This window comes from Arachis stenosperma, chromosome 2 (genome assembly GCF_014773155.1).
Source record: "Arachis stenosperma cultivar V10309 chromosome 2, arast.V10309.gnm1.PFL2, whole genome shotgun sequence".
In the NCBI taxonomy this organism is placed as follows: domain Eukaryota; kingdom Viridiplantae; phylum Streptophyta; class Magnoliopsida; order Fabales; family Fabaceae; genus Arachis; species Arachis stenosperma.
In genome coordinates, this window is record NC_080378.1 from 105,050,979 (window position 1) to 105,061,067 (window position 10,089).

The 10,089-nt window shown below is 39.8% G+C and overlaps 1 non-coding gene across 1 annotated transcript; it reads right to left on the bottom strand.

Annotated features, from left to right (window-relative positions):
* Window positions 1-108, bottom strand: LOC130964320 (small nucleolar RNA R71). Its single transcript, XR_009080420.1, has one exon. It is a non-coding gene; the product is annotated as a small nucleolar RNA R71 (small nucleolar RNA).
* Window positions 109-10,089: the final 9,981 nt, after the last annotated feature.

A 10,089-nucleotide genomic window follows, 5' to 3' on the forward strand; every position in this document is an offset into this window, starting at 1 on the left:
AAGCTTAGAGTGGAAGTCCAAACCTTCAGACAGAAGGATGGAGAATCCCTCTATGAAGCTTGGGAAAGATACAAACAATTAATCAGAAGATGTCCTTCAGACATGCTTTCTGAATGGAGCATCATAGGTATTTTCTATGATGGTCTCTCTGAACTATCTAAGATGTCCTTGGATAGCTCTTCTGGAGGATCTCTTCATTTGAAGAAGACGCCTACAGAAGCTCAAGAGCTAATTGAAATGGTTGCAAATAACCAATTCATGTACACTTCTGAAAGGAATCCTGTGAACTATGGGACTAGTCAGAAGAAAGGAGTTCTTGAGATTGACACTCTGAATGCCATACTGGCTCAGAACAAGATATTGACTCAACAAGTCAATTTGATTTCTCAAAGTCTGTCTGGAATACAAAATGCACCTGGCAGTACTAAGGAAGCTTCATCTGAGGAAGAAGCTTATGATCCTGAGAATCCTTCAACGGAAGAGGTGAATTACCTAGGAGAACCCTATGGAAACACCTATGATTCTTCATGGAGAAATCACCCAAATTTCTCATGGAAGAATCAAGAGAGACCTCAACAAGGTTTCAACAACAATAATGGTGGAAGAAACAGGTTTAGCAATGGCAAGCCTTTTCCATCATCTTCTCAGCAACAGACAGAGAATCCTAAGCAGAACCCCTCTGACTTAGCGACAATGGTCTCTGATCTAATAAAGACCACTCAAAGTTTCATGACTGAAACAAGGTTCTCCATTAGGAATATGGAAGGACAAGTGGGTCAGCTGAGTAAGGAAGTTACTGAACTCCCTCCTAGTACTCTCCCAAGTAATACAGAAGAAAATCCAAAAGGAGAGTGCAAAGCCATAACCATGGCCGAATTTGGAGAGGAAAGAGAAGAGGCGGACGCCACTGAGGAAAGCCTCAATGGGCGTGCACTGACCTCCATAGAGTTCTCCAATGAGGAACCATGGGAATCTGAGGCTCAAAATGAGACCATAGAGATTCCATTGGACTTACTTCTGCCTTTCATGAGCTCTGATGAGTATTCTTCCTCTGGAGAGGATGAGTATGTCACTGAAGAGCAAGTTGCTAAATACCTTGGAGCAATCATGAAACTGAATGACAAGTTATTTGGAAATGAGACTTGGGAGGATGAACCACCTTTGCTCACCAAAGAACTGGATGACTTGTCTAGGCAGAAATTACCTCAAAAGAGACAAGATCCTGGGAAGTTTTCCATACCTTGTACCATAGGCACCATGACCTTCAAGAAGGCTCTATGTGACTTAGGGTCAAGTGTAAACCTCATGCCTCTCTCTGTAATGGAGAAGCTAGGGATCTTTGAGGTACAAGCTGCAAGAATCTCACTAGAGATGGCAGACAACTCAAGAAAACAAGCTTATGGACTTGTAGAGAATGTTTTGGTTAAGATTGAAGACCACTACATCCCTACTGATTTCATAGTCCTAGAGACTGGGAAGTGCATGGATGAATCTATCATCCTTGGCAGACCCTTCCTAGCCACAGCAAAGGCTGTGATTGATGTTGATAGAGGAGAGTTGATCATTCAAGTGAATGGAGAATCCTTGGTGTTTAAGGCCCAAGGACATCCCTCTTTCATCATGGAGAGGAAGCATGAAGAGCTTCTCTCAAAACAGAGCCAAGCAGAGCCCCCACAGTCAAACTCTAAGTTTGGTGTTGGGAGGCCACAACCAAACTCTAAGTTTGGTGTTGAACCCCCACATTCAAACTCTAAGTTTGGTGTTGGGAGGTTCCAACACGGTTCTGAGTATCTCTGAGACTCCATGAGAGTCCTCTGTCAAGCTAATGACATTAAAGAAGCGCTTGTTGGGAGGCAACCCAATGTTTTATAGTTAACTATTTTCTTTTGTTATTTTATCTTTTTTTGTAGGTTGATGATCATAAGAAGTCACAAAAACAATGAAAAAAGCAAAAACAGAATGAAAAACAGGAAGAAAAACAGCACACCCTGGAGGAAGAAGCTGCTGGCGTTTAAACGCCAGTAAGCCTAGCAGTTGGGCGTTTAACGCCCAGTCTGGCACCATTCTGGGCGTTTAACGCCAGAAAGGGGCACCAGACTGGCGTTAAACGCCAGAAAAGGGCTAGAACCTGGCGTTAAACGCCAGAAATGGGCACCAGCCCGGCGTTTAACGCCAGAATTGGCTCAAAACGTGGATTTTGATGCCATTTGGTGCAGGGATGACTTTTCCTTGACACCTAAGGATCTGTGAACCCCACAGGATCCTCACCAACCCCACCACCCTCTCTTCTTCTTCACCCATTCACCAATCACCTCAATACCTCCTCACCACTCACATCCATCTCATCCAATTCTTCTTCTTCTACTCACTTCTTTCTTCTTTTGCTCGAGGACGAGCAAACCTTTTAAGTTTGGTGTGGTAAAAGCATTGCTTTTTGTTTTTCCATAACCATTTATGGCATCCAAAGCCGGTTCAACCGAGAAGGCCTGACCTCAAGCCCATCACTAAAGAAGAAGATGGAGCAAACAAGAGACCCCTCTCATCAAGAAATCCCTGAGATACCTCAAGGGATGCACTTTCCTCCACAAGACTACTGGGAGCAAATTAACACCTCCCTAGGAAAATTAAGTTCCAACATGGGACAACTAAGGGTGGAGCACCAAGAACATGCCATCCTCCTCCATGAAATTAGAGAAGATCAAAGAATCATGAGAGAGGAGCAACAAAGACAAGGAAGAGACATTGAGGAGCTCAAGCACTCCATAGGATCTTCAAGAAGAAGAAAGAGCCGCCATCACTAAGGTGGACCCGTTCTTTAAACTCCTTGTTCTTTATTCTTCTGTTTTTCGAATTTTAGTGCTTTATGTTTATCCATGTTTGTGTGTTATGATCATTAGTGTCTTAGTGTCTATGCCTTAAAGCTATGAATATGAATCCATCACCTTTCTTAAATGAAAACTGTTTTTAATCAAAAGAACAAGAAGTACAGGATTTCAAATTCATCTTTAAAACTAGCTTAATTAGTTTGATGTGGTGACAATACTTGTTGTTTTCTGAATGTATGCTTAAACAGTGCATATGTCTTTTGAATTTGTGGTTCATGAATGTTAAAATTGTTGGCTCTTGAAAGAATGATGAAAAAGGAGACATGTTACTGAGGATCTGAAAAATCATAAAAATGATTCTTGAAGCAAGAAAAAGCAGTGAATACAAAAAAAAAAAAAAGAAAAAGAAGGAGAAAAACGAAAAAAAAGGGGGGGGGGGAAGAAAGAGAAAAAGAAAGAAATAAAGTTGTGATCCAAGGCAATAAGAGTGTGCTTAAGAACCCTGGACACCTCTAATTGGGGACTTTAGCAAAGCTGAGTCACAATCTGAAAAGGTTCACCCAATTATGTGTCTGTGGCATGTATGTATCCGGTGGTAATACTGGAAGACAGAGTGCTTTGGGCCACGGCCAAGACTCAATAAGTAGCTGTGTTCATGAATCATCATACTTAACTAAGAGAATCAATAACACTATCTGGATTCTGAGTTCCTAAAGAAGCCAATCATTCTGAATTTCAAAGGATAAAGTGAGATGCCAAAACTGTTCGGAGGCAAAAAGCTACTAGTCCCGCTCATCTAATTTGGAGCTTAGTTTCATTGATAATTTGGAGTCTATAGTATATTCTCTTCTTTTTATCTTATTTGATTTTCAGTTGCTTGGGGACAAGCAACAATTTAAGTTTGATGTTGTGATGAGCGGATAATTTGTACGCTTTTTGGCATTGTTTTTAGTATGTTTTTGGTAGTTTTAGTTGAGTTTTTATTATATTTTTATTAGTTTTTAGTTAAAATTCACTTTTCTGGACTTTACTATGAGTTTGTGTGTTTTTCTGTGATTTCAGGTATTTTCTGGCTGAAATTGAGGGATCTGAGCAAAAATCTGATTCAGAGACTAAAAAGGACTGCAGATGCTGTTGGATTCTGACCTCCCTGCACTCGAAGTGGATTTTCTGGAGCTACAGAAGCCCAATTGGCGCGCTCTCAACGACGTTGGAAAGTAGATATCCTGGGCTTTCCAGCAATATATGATAGTCCATATTTTGCCCAAGATTTGATGGCCCAAACCGGCGTTCAAAGTCACCCTCAGAATTCCCAGCGTTAAACGCCCAAACTGGCACCTAAATGGGAGTTAAACGCCCAAACTGGCATAAAAGCTGGAGTTAAACGCCAAGAAGAGTCTCTACACGAAAATTACTTCATTGCTCAGCCCAAGCACACACCAAGTGGGCCCGGAAGTGGATTTTTATGTCATTTACTCACCTTTGTACACCTTAGGCTACTAGTTCTCTATATATAGGACCTTTTACTATTGTATTTTTCATCTTTGGACATCTAGTTCTTAGATCAGATCTTGGTTCTTCTGGTTCCCTCTCTGGGGCCGAAACCAATGATCACTTTTGTTCTTATGTATTTTCAACGGTGGAGTTTCTACACACCATAGATTAAGGTGTGGAGCTCTGCTGTACCTCGAGTATTAATGCAATTACTACTGTTCTTCCATTCAATTCCACTTGTTCTTTTACCAAGATATCACTTGTTCTTCAACATGATGAAGGTGATGATTGACGCCCATCACCATTCTCACCCATGAACAAGGTGACTGACAACCATTCTTGTTCTACAAGCATCTGAGGCTTAGTGAATATCTCTTGGATTTCTGATTGCACGATGCATGGTTGATCGCCTGACAAACGAGTGCTCGCCTGACAAACGAGCCAGCCATTCCGTGAGATCAGAGTCTTCGTGGTATAGGCAAGAACTGATGGCAGCATTCAAGAGAATCCGGAAGGTCTAACCTTGTCTGTGGTATTCTGAGTAGGATTCAATGATTGAATGACTGTGACGTGCTTCAAACCTGTAACCTACTGGGCGTTAGTGACAGACGCAAAAGAGTTATTCTATTCCGGTAGGGGAGGGAACCAAACCGGTGATTGGCAGCACTGTGACAGAGTGTGTGCATTAGCTTTCACTGCGCGGATGGGAGGTAGCTGCTGACAACAGTGAGACCCTATACGAGCTTGCCATGGAAAGGAGTAAGAAGGATTGGATGAAGACAGTAGGAAAGCAGAGAGACGGAAGGGAAGGCATCTTCATATGCTTGTCTGAAGCTCTTACACCAATGATATACATAAGTATCTCTATCTTTATCTTTATGTTATTTTCGTTCATCATCTATACCCATTTGAGTCTGCCTGACTGAGATTTACAAGATGACCATAGCTTGCTTCATACCACCAATCTCCGTGGGATCGACCCTTACTCGCGTAAGGTATTACTTGGACGACCCAGTGCACTTGCTGGTTAGTTGTGCGAAGTTGTAGTGATCACAATTTCGTGCACCAGTTACCATTAGTCATAGTTTAGTTTAGAAGTAGTTTCTAGAGAGAGAAGCTCTCACTTCTCTCTAGGATTAGGATTAGGATTAGTTCTTAGATCTAAGTTTTAGTCTTTACTTTCTTCTACTTCTACCTTTCAATTTCTTTGTTGTTACATTCATCTTCCTCTATTCTTTTGTTGTAATTTCCTTTATGTTGTTCTTGTGTTTTTGTTGTAGATCTACTTTTGTTTCTTCTACTTTCTTCCAATTCAATTCAAGGTAATTCATAATAGATGCGTTTCTTTTGATTGTTGTTATTAATTCTTTGCAATAATTGTTGTTAGATTCTATTCTTGTTATCAATTTACTATGCTTTCCTTTCATGCCTTCCAAGTGTTTGATGAAATGCTTGGTTGGATTTTAGTGTAGGTTTTGTTCCTCTTGACTTAGGTAGAGTGATTAGTGACTCTTGAGTTATCTAATTCCTTTGTTGATTGATGATTAGAAGTTGCTAATTAATTTGAATGCCTCTAAAGCTAGTCTTTCCTTTAGGAGTTGATTAGGACTTGAGGGATCAAATTGATTCATCCACTTGACTTTTCTCTATAGTTAGAGGTTAACTAAGTGGGAGTAATGGACAATTTGTCATCACAATTGAGGAGGATAATTAGGATAGGACTTCTAGTTCTCATATTTTGCCAAGAGCTTTGTTAGTTGTTAGTTTACTTTCTTTGTCATTTATATTTCTTGTCCAAAAGCTAAAAAACCCCAAATATAATTCACAACCAATAACAAGACACTTCATTACAATTCCTAGGGAGAACGACCCGAGGTTTGAATACTTCGGTTTATAAAATTAGGGGTTTGTTACTTGTGACAAACAATCTTTTGTATGAAAGGATTTTTGATTGGTTTAGAAACTATACTTGCAACGAGACTTCAATAGTGAAATTCTATACTGTCAAAAATCCAATCTTCAACAGCCCGACGGTGGCAGCGGCGGCGGTTAGTGGAGATGGAGGATTATCAACAAATGCTGAAAAGGAAAAGGAGCAAAATCAGGAAACCATTAATGGCAAGAATCAACAAAATAGGAAAGAGCAATTAATCACACCGAATCAGAATCCAGACATTGAAATCCCAAAGAACATTTCCAAAAGAGGAGAGGAATCTGCTTTCAATAATGAGACTGTTGCTGCTGGAGTGGAAAATCAAGCAGAAAATTTGTTTGGTCCATGGATGTTAGTTAAGAGAAGTCAAAGAAAAAAAAGGAAGGTGGAAGTGCATCTAGATTTCAGATTTTGGCAAAGGAATATCAAGGAAGAGAGGGTCAGCAGGCCCACAACAGAGGAAAAACTAGCCAACCAAATATAAAAAAGGAAAGAAATTACATGCAGGTCCATATCAAACAGAATAATCACCCAAATAATGCAAGATCTGCACAGAAACAGAAACAAGCCATCACCATCATTAAGGAGAAGGGTGCTGACATAAGCAAGAAAATACAAAATAAACCAAATCAAATTCATCAAACAAAGGAGAAACAGAAGGCTGAACCAGGTTTGAAACCAAATAAGCTAGAATATCAAAATGAGCATAAAAATTTTTCAAAAGAGAAGGAAGTCAAACATCAAGATTACTAGAGACAGTTTTTCAGATTAAGAAAAGAAATTGCTAAAAGCAAACAGGAGTCCCACCTGAACATCACTGACCTCTCTAACCTCCACACCACTGCCCTTATATCAAAATTCATGGGTGGAAGAGCCTAAAGACAGCAGAGTGCTGGTGAACTACAAGAGCCACTAGACCCGGGAGATCTAAACCTGGATGAAAGCATGATGGAAGTCCAATCCCAAGAATGAGTTGCCTCAACTCTCGAGAGAAAGAAGGAGCTTGTTTCTCCTGACCATAGGTCTATGGAGGCTTAAATTCCTGGTTTCTTCAGGAGGATTTTTCTTATCCTTATCCCTTTGTTATCATGAATATTATCTCTTAGAATTGCAGAGGAACTGCCTCTAAGGGGTTCTCTTTTATCATTAAAGACCTTATTTATAGATATCATGCTAACTTAATTTTTCTACTGGAAACTCATATTTCAGGATATAAAGCGGAAGCTACTATCAAGAAGCTAGGGTTCGATTCCTGGTATATTAGTGACGCTGATAGTTTTGCGGAAGCCATTTGGTGCCTTTCGAACAAGTCTCTTTGGAATATCGAACCTGAGATCATTGAGAAACAGTTTGTGCACTTGAAAGTTAGATATGAACAAGGAAAACCATGGTGGCTTACTGCTATTTATGGTAGCCCTCATGTAAGGAATAGAAGCAGCCTTTGGAATAAGTTAGAAGAGTTAACTATGGGATGAATGGCCCTTGGTGTCTTGGAGGGAATTTTAACTAGGTTGCCACTTTGGATGATACCGAGGGGAACTCTAACCTCTCACAAGATACCAACAGATTCATTAGTTGCATGAGAAATTACAATTTAAATTCTTTAGACTTTTCTGGCCCATCATACACTTGGTAGAGAAGAAAGGTCAAGAGAAGACTGGACAGATTCATTTGTAACATTGATTTTTGTAGTTTGTTTCCGACAGCAGGGGTTAGACACCTTCCAAAGCTCAAGTCTGACCACTTACCACTTCTCCTTGATTTCAACATCACCACTGTCCAAGGAAGGGAGAGACCTTTTCGCTTGCTGGCACCTTGGTTAACTCATGAAGATTACAACAACCTGGTGGAACAGAGTTGGGACAAACAAGGAAACCTCTTGGATAATATTTCAATTTTTGTGAGAAATGCCAAATATTGGAATATCCACACTTTTGGCCATAATTTTCAAAAGAAGTGTCGGCTTTTCACAAGGCTGGATGGTATTAATCGCAGCCTCTCTTTCAATACAAATCCTTTCTTAGAAAAGCTACAGAAGGATCTTTGGAAGGAGTATGAGATTATTACTATTCAGGACGAAAGCTATTGGCAACAAATGTCTGTATGTAATGTGATAAATTTTGGCGATAAGAATTCTAAGTACTTCCATCAGAAAGCTAACGAAAGAAGATGGAAAAACAAAATCCTTAATCTAAAGAATGATGAGGGAAGTTGGATTGAAGATGTGGATACTCTTAAGACTATGGGAGCCTCTTTTTTCAAATCTTTATATTCACCTGATCAATATAATCCTGATTTGCCTATGTTTACTATTGCAGGTCGATTCCCTACTATCTCAGAGGAAGGAAAGCAACAACTCGTAAGAGAAGTCACAATAGAGGAAATAAAGCTAACAGTCTTTAATATGGGAAGTTGGAGTGCTCCAGGAAGCGATGGGCTACCTGCCAAGTTTTTTCAACATTCTTGGAACATTGTGGCTGAGTCCTTTACTGAGTGGATAAAATTGATTTTTAGAGTGCCAGAGAATATAGCTCACGTCAACCAGACTCTTATCTCTATTATTCCTAAGACCCATTCTCTTGAAAATTTTACTCATTTTAGGTCTATTAGTCTCTGTAATGTGTGTTATAAAATTGTTACTAAAATTATTGCTGATAGATTGAAACATCACTTGAGCAGTTTGATTGCTAATACCCAAGCTAGCTTTGTCCCAGGTAGAGTTAGTGCGGATAATATTTTAGTTGTGCAGGAAGTTGTTCATACTATGAGGACCAGGAATGGAGGCACAAGACTTATGGCCATAAAGATGGATTTGGAGAAAGCGTATGATAGGTTAAACTGGCTGTTTATTATTGACACGCTTAGGGATATTGGAATACCGAAGAAAATCATCACGCTCATTAATCTCTGTATCTCCTAGCATGAGCCTTCTTTGGAATGGATCTCCTTCTGAGGCCTTCACACCATCCAGAGGAATAAGACAAGGAGATCTCCTCTCACCCTATCTTTTTGTATTTTGTGTTGAAAGACTATCACATCTTATCCTTTCTTTTATTGAAAATAAAAAATGGAAACCTATAAAGTTGTCTAGCAATGGCCCTAATCTTTCTCATCTTTGCTTTGCAGACGACATAGTCCTTTTTGCGCAAGCTAACCGGGACCAAGTTGGTGTTGTCAAGGAGGCACTAAAAATCTTCTGTGAATCTTCAGGACAAAAAGTCAGCCTCAATAAGTCGTGCATTTTTTTTCCAAAAATGTGAACCACAATATCAGAGAAGAGCTTAGCCAAGAACTAGGGATTCCCCTCACTAGCAATTTGGGAAAATACTTAGGTGTTCTGTTGATCTACGAGAAATGTAGTAAACAGCATTTTCAACATATCATTGACAAGATGCAAGCCAAACTCTCTAGTTGGAACATGAAGACCTTATCCATGGCAGGAAGAACACGCTTGTTCAATCCGTTTTATCTTCTATTCCAAGCTATGTTATGCAAACTATGAAGGTTCCGATCGAAGTCTGCAACAAGATTGATATAATTTGTCGAGACTTTCTTTGGGGTTCAAGTGATCAAGATAGAAAAATTCACCCTCTAAGCTGGGACACTGTGTGTAAACCAAAAGATCAAGGCGGGTTAGACATTCGCAAAGCTCAAGAAGCAAATAACATTTTTCTCATGAAACTAGCTTGGGGACTCATGACGAAATCTGATAGCTTGTGGGTTAAAGTTTTCAAAGCCAAGTACGGCTGTGGTGAGAACTTGATTCCCAAAGTCCATCAAAAAGCCAACTGCTTAAACGCTTGGAAAGGAATCGTGAAAGTCTAGAACCAATTTCAA